Consider the following 7485-nt stretch of genomic DNA (forward strand, 5'->3'; position numbering starts at 1 on the left):
GGGTCTGCCAGTCCTTGTACCGCTCCCTGTATTGTGCAGCTAAGGCCTCATCCTCCAGCAGGGAGCAGTTCAACTTCCACAGACCCCTCCCAACAGTCATACCTGAAGGAAATGAGAGGGGGGGGGGGTTGGGGTTTTTAAGGGTTATTGATCTTACTTCGTTATTCATTATCCATTATCCGTTATCGGTCAGTTCATAATACGCTACAAAGCCTAGGAGCCGGGACACTTACTCTCAGCCAAAAGGCCAAGCTAAGGTCCTAGCCCTAAAGCCTTGCTACGATCATTGCGAATGCACCGTTCCCGGAGGTACTGCAATACCGGGCCGATGCGTGGAGTGGACAGAGCAAGCTCATATTCCATCTCCGAAATGCAAAAATCAAAGATAGTGACTTCATAGAAAGTACACAAAAGGCCAAGCTAAGGATCTAGCATCAAAGCCTTAGGCCAAGTTAAGGTCCTGGCTCTCGAGAAGCTTTTTCTTCATGGAGGTGTCATCAGGACAGTAGCAAGTGATCTGAAAAAAAGACAGGAATTAATCTGGCATCACTCAGTGTTAAACCCCTTGTAAATATGTAGTCTATTCGAGAGGCTCTGGCATTGTCACTACTGAACCAGGTGAAGCCCTCCTGTCCTGGATGTATGGATTTGAAACAGTCTTCCAGTTTAAATGTCCGGCACATGTCCTCCAATAAAATTGATGTTTTATCTACTTTAAATTCCTCATCGGTTCCCTTTCCATCCTTTCTACTTAGAATACACTGAGGGACAATTTGGACCGGCCAATTAACATAACATGCATGTTTTCGGAATTTTGGACGAAACTGGAGTGCCCGGAGGAAACCCACACAAAGAACGGGGAGAACATGCCAACCCCACACAGGAAGGTTCGATCTCATGACCTCAGAACTGTGCCACACACGTGCTAACCACTGCGATGCCATGATGCCCGATACTTTCACCTATATTCAATAAACATCGCTGACCCAAATCGCACTACAGCGTATGTAATGGGAACGTTGTGAAAAACAGAAACAGAACGGAGAAAGTATTTCAACAAAAATACTATACAATCTCTTTTAGAGTTCCTGGCACTGTGAGTAAAAATAGTGCAAAAAAGAGATAAGCTTTAATGCCTTTTTGTATGTCATCTGTACCACTAGTGGTCTAGGGGGAAGAATTAGTGCCCTCAGTATCGTGAACGTGATTCAATTGTTTTGCAATTTTAGTTAGTCTTACTTGTCAATATGGCGACTGGCTTGGTAGGGTGCTGGTCTTCCTCTGATGATGTCACAGCTCTGATGACAAAGACAAGACTTCAAAATGTATTAAATAATTGGAAATATATATATATATATATATATATATATATATATATATATATCATCTCATCTCATTAGCTGCACCGCTTATCCTCAGTAGGGTTGCGGGGGTGCTGGAGCCCATCCCAGCAATCATCGGGCAGTGGGCAGGGGACACCCTGAACTGGTTGCCAGCCAATCGCAGGGCACACGGGGACAGACAACTCACTCGCTGATTCACACCTAGGTACAATTTGGACCGGCCAATTCACCTGAAATGCATGTTTTCGGAATGTGGGAGGAAACCGGAGTGCCTGGAGGAAACCCACGCAAGCACGGGGAGAACATACAAACTCCGCACAGGAAGTATATATATATATATATATATATATATATATATATATATATATATATATATATATATATATATATATAGTGTATTCTAAGTAGAAAGGATAGAAAGGGGACCGATGAGGAATATATATATATATATATATATATATAAAATGCAAAAATTATGTGTTGTTCCCTCACATTTGGCATGTTTAAGAATTTGGGAATACCTTTAATTCGTTTTGAGGTGGGGATCACACTGTAAAAATGCCGTATAGTGGGGGGGAGAAACCTATGCTAATTAGCTTATGCGTTCGAACTCGTGGTGCAGAGGTAGGCAAATTTCATAAGTTGTGAGCCATATTTTGTTTCAAAATATTGCAAAAGGGCCAGGAGGGGAAAAAATATTTTATTGTATCTGTCGATACAGTATTGAATATGATACCTCGGTAATACATGAGGGGTAAAGATAACATAGGTCTTTTCAATTGCTCACCGTCATGTAAAAAAACAAATCAATTTTAAAGCATATTCTTTTATTGTGAAACTTCCTTTTGCGCAAATGTTTTAAGTACCAGAAAATATAGACATATTTTAGAATAGAGTAGAATTTGATAAACCACGTGGCGCTGACTGTTGGGTGCCGAGAAGAGGACAGTGCCTTGCTCAAAGGCACGGGCTCAAACTAACATCTCAAACCGTTGGAATCCTAAAACGCCGAGCATAAAAAAGGACACAAGATCATGACAGAATCATTGAAGGGGAAAAATTATGAATATTAATGAAACTGTTTAGGTCATCGTCTGGGAAATCATTAAGAATCTCCCATAATGGCCTTTTTGATTTCTTTTTCTAAGTCAGAAATAACTAGAAAATGTTCTTATCTAACCCTCACGATATTACCAGTAAACAGGGTTGGGATAAAATTACTAAATTTTAAGCAGGCTTGGGGAGTAACAGAATACATGGAACGGCAAAAATGATGTTGGCAAGCTGTTTGGATTTATTTTCATTTTGTTTCTGTCGCATTTTATGTTAGTTTTGCCGGAGATCAAAGCCAGGAGAGAAAGCTTACCACGTGTTGTGAGTCATCAGTTTATTCATATTTAGTTTCTTTTGTCTTTTATTAGCATATTTGGTATTGGAGTAATCAAAAAATATTGGAAAGTAATCAAGTTAAAGTAACCCTACCCAACCCTGCCAGTAAAGAAAAAAGCAAATGAATTTCCGGGGACAAGACTGCGTGAAACAACCAACAGTTAGGTTGGTCTGTTATCTAGTGGCGACAAAAGATATTGCAGCTAGGTGGAAAATACAGTAGAAACTATCAACATGTATTTGTATAGAACACGGGTGTCCGAAACATTTGAGCTCCGGGACCACAAGATAGGCGAAACAGATCGGTAAAATAAAGGGAAAGAAAGAGGGAGAGAAAAAAAGAAAGAAAGCAAGAGAGACAAAGAAAAAGTGGGAAAGGGAGAAGGATAAAGTTTGAAAGACAGACATATAGTAAAATTGAAAGAAAAATAAATAGAAAAAGAGACAGAGAAAAGGAGCAAGAAAGAATAGAGAGTGAAAAGGAGAGACCGATTCAAGAGAGAATAGAGAGAGAGGGAGAAAGAGAGAAAAGGAGATGGAAAGAAAGATAGTTGAAGAGAAAGAGAAAAGTGAGAGAGATAATGAAAAAGACAAAGAGAAATATGAAAATGGAGACCAAGAGAAAGAGAGCAAGAAAAAGGAGAGCGAGAGGAACAAACAGAGAAATAAAGAGAGAAAAGACAACAAGATGGAATGAGAAAGTAAAAAAAACAGAGAGAGAAAAATAATTCCACCCAGAGTTGCTTTACAAGTCACGCCTGGCTTTGGCGACATTAAATTGAGATGTCTAACACTGCAGCTTGTTTTTATCTTGTTCTTCTCTCAGCGTTGTCCTGCGGGTTGGATTAAAACCCTTGGCGGGTCCAATCTGGCCCACGGGCGATACGTATGTCACATCGGGTGTAGAACTTTACAGGTACCGAATTGCAATTCAAAGGGACACTCCAGAGGTCGCTGTGGCAAACAATACAGCAAATGATATTAAAGAATTAGGGTTTTTAACTGCGGGTAGGTATGAATTGGGGTTTAGAAGCAATGTTCCCTGTAATTTTCCACGGGTCTGAGCGTTCACACAAAGTCAGTGAGCAACGCTTGAAACAATAGTGAGCAACAGCAATCCCAAGTGTGGCAACTAAATCATTATCAAACAAAACTTGACATCAAGTTACATTTTGATGAGTTTCCAGCAATTCAAAAAAATGTTTCACTTTTGAATAATTTGACTAATGTATTATTGCAAAGGTTGTATGGCCTACAAACGGCATTTGTTTTCACAACAAATGACGTTTGTAGGCCATTTCCATTTCTTTTTTTTTCCTGGTATCTTTTGTACTAACATTTTTGCGGGCTTATTTAGTCGGTTGCACGATACACAACTGTATTTAATCACATTTTTAGTGGAAGCACAACGTTGGCAACAAGATTGACTTGTGTAATTGGAAATTATTTGAATGCGACACAAACTTTTTCCCTGTTCTTATTTTTTTAATCCCTTTAAAAAAATCTCATTGTGTTTATTTTTTCCTATGTGTTACTTTTTTCCTTTGTTTCTTTTTTTCTTTTTTTCTGGCTTTTTTTTCTGAATTTTTCCTTCTTTTTTCTTTTCGTTTCTTTTTTTTCAGCTTTTCACTACTTTTTCATTTTGGTATCTTTTTCTTTTTTGTTCTATCCCCCCCCCCCCTTCCTTTAAGTCATTTTGTGCACAATTTTACATAATATTTGGTCGTGTAGGGATTAAAGAAGCAAAAACAACCTGAAGAGCCGTTTGAGACCCGAAAAAGCCGGTTCTTTTTAATGAGCTGAGCAGAAGAAGCCGGTTCTCAAAAAACTCTACTGACTTTACTTAACTGCGTTCTACTTCGACATTGCCATCAAAATACCGCATTTCGAACACAGCGTCAGGGAAACCCGTGTAGTTTTTACCTTCATGCACTGTAACTTTGACTTAATTCTTAATTAGCAATTTCGAGCCCTGATTTTTGTGAGCTGGCTAGATTTTCTTGTGCGCTGAAAAGCTCTGGGTAGTGCGCAATTGCGCACACACGGAGCTTAGAGGGAACGTTGCGTTGGCTAGATTTTCTTGTGCGCTGAGAATGTGCAGGCGGTGCGCGCAGTTTAGAGGGAACATTGTTTAGAAGTAAAGTTTGCTTCTAACATGAAGGTTTTTAATCATGGGGAGGTCTTCAAATGAGGGCTTAAATGGAGTTCAAAGGCATTCTTATGATGTCCAACTCGGATTTCAAACTAGATTTTCGGCAGAATTCGAAGGCTTTTTAGCATTCTTAGGGTTTCAAATTAGAATTTAGGCTCGATATCGGGATTTATAGTGTTCTTTGGGTTTTCAGCTAGGGTTTCCGACGAAGGCTCGGGCCCCACAGTTTGAAAGTGTTCTTAGGGTTTCCAGCTAGGATGTTTGACGAGGGTTTTGGCCACATAGTAGGGGTTTAAAGCATTCTTAGGGTTTCGAAATAGTATTAGGGATTCCTCTTACAGTTTCCAAAAGTTTTCAGGGTTTCCAAATGAGACTTTTATCAAGGGTTTGGGCTGCATTTAAGGGTTTTGAAGCGTCACTATGGTTTACAGTTAGGGTTTTGGTTTGAGCTAGGGTAAGGGTTTTCACCTGAACTAGGGTTCATTATTGGGACATCGCCAGTAGTTCAGTTTGTAAGATACCTGAATAGCACATAGGTCTACAGGATTGCGAGTTTGAGCCCAGTCAAGGCTGTATCTACCTGATAGATGCGGACTTGGTTTTGGAGCCATGGTTCGTGTTGAAGCCAGGGTTTTGGTTAGGGTTAAGGGTTGGGTTAGGCTTTTGCTTGTTCACCATCGCTTGTAGTTCAACCAGTAAGCTTGCTGACTCCTGCTCAGAGTCTTGTGCTTCTGTTGGAGCTATACTCGGGGTTTTCTGTTGGAGCAAGGGTTAGGGTATTGAGGATTCCATATTACCGGTAGCTCAACTTCTAAGATACCCGATTGTCACGGAGTGTTGGATTTGATCCCGAATCAAACCAGTTCAATTTCTAGTGAGGGGCCTGGAGTTGGGACATCTGGGTAGGGGGTTAGTATTGGAGCTACAATGAGAAGTTTGGTTGCTTAACTGGTAAGATGCCTTGATTTCTTTCACAGGGTTGTGGGTTCAATCCCATGCCGAGGCAGAACTAATATTCGGGTTTTGGTTGGTTCTAAGTTTCACGTTTTGTGTGGAGCTCAGGTTCGGGTCTTGGTTGGAGCTAGGGTTATGGCGTTGAGCACTGGTAGTGGCTCTTTAACTCCACCCGGGATAGTAAAAGCCCACATTAAACCCCACACCCACATATGTATATTACCCAATTTTTTTTATATATACAGGTATTATATATATACCGGAGCCATATCCCCTGGGAGATTGATACAGAGGAGGGGATTTCCAGCCCCCTCACTCAACTCATGTTTTGGGAGTCATTAGGTGACCAAACCCCCCAATTCCAACCCCAAATGCCGAGCGCCATGCAGGGAGGCAATAAGTACCAACATTGTAAGTCTTAGGTATGACCCGGCCGAGTCTTGAACCAGCAACCTCCCAGTCTCGGAGCTGGTGCCCTACCCCCAAGGCCACCGAGCTGGTTATTTTTATTACAGTGTGTATTTTATGTAGCACTATTTAAATATTCTATATCACAGGTGTCAAACAGGCGGCCCGTGGGCGGGATCAGGCCCGCTGAGGGATTGAATCTGGCCCGCGAGACAACGCTCAGAGAAGCGCAAGAGAAAAACAAGCTGAAGGTTGAAATATGTCAACTTGATGTTGCCAAAGCCAGGTGCCTCGAACAAAGACACTGTCCTCGTATTTATCTCTCTCTCTCTCTCTCTCTCTTTTCCTCCCCTTTTCTCCCACTCTGTCTCTTTCACTCTCTGTGTCTTTTAACCTCTTTTGCTCTAACTTCCTTTTTTCCTTTTCTCTCTTTCTCTCTTCATACCCTTCGCGCTTTCTTTTCTCTTTTCTCTCCTTCTGCTTTCTATTTCTCTTTAGATTTCTTTCTTCCTCTTCTTTCTTTTACCCCTCTCCCACAACATTTTATCTTTTGTTTCTCACACTCTCTTCCTCTCTCTCTTTTTCTTTCTTTGTCCCATCCTCTCTCCTTTTGCCTCCCTCTTTCTCTTATTTCTTTATCTCTCTTTCTCTTTAATCTACTAGTCCGGCCCCCGACAGAATGTTTGTTCTATCGTGTGCCCCCCCCCCTCTCTCTCTCTCTCTTTTCCACCCCTTTTCTCCCACTCTGTCTCTTTCACTCTCTGTGTCTCTTTTTCTCTTCCTTTGATGCTCTTTGTCCTTTTCTCCCTCTGTCTTTTAACCTCTTTTGCTCTAACTTCCTTTTTTCATTTTCTCTCTTTTCTCTTTCACTCTTCATACCCTTCGCACTTTCTTTTCTCTTTTCTCTCCTTCTGTCTTTCTATTTCTCTTTGGATTTCTTTCTTCCTCTCCCTTTCTTTTCCCCCTCTCTCACGACTTTTTATCTTTTGTTTCTCACGCTCTCTTCCTCTCTCTCTTTTTCTTTCTTTGTCCCACCCTCTCTCCTTTTCCCTCCCTCTTTCTCTTATTTCTTTATCTCTTTTTCTTTCTCTTTAATCTACTAGTCCGGCCCCCGACTGAATGTTTGCTCTATCCTGTGGCCCCCGAGTTGAAATGAGTTTGACACCCCTGCTCTATATCAACACGTTATATTGGGTATTTTTGTTTTCTATATCTTTTATTATTATTTTATTTTCAACA

The 7485-nt window shown here is 40.9% G+C and overlaps 1 pseudogene; it reads right to left on the minus strand.

The window, feature by feature from the left end:
• Positions 1–287: 287 nt before the first annotated feature.
• LOC148354708 (U2 spliceosomal RNA) lies at positions 288–456 on the minus strand (annotated as a pseudogene).
• Positions 457–7485: the final 7029 nt, after the last annotated feature.

The sequence above is a fragment of the Urocampus carinirostris genome, chromosome 12, assembly GCF_059441175.1.
Source record: "Urocampus carinirostris isolate Australia breed hairy pipefish chromosome 12, RoL_Ucar_1.0, whole genome shotgun sequence".
Lineage (NCBI taxonomy): Eukaryota > Metazoa > Chordata > Actinopteri > Syngnathiformes > Syngnathidae > Urocampus > Urocampus carinirostris.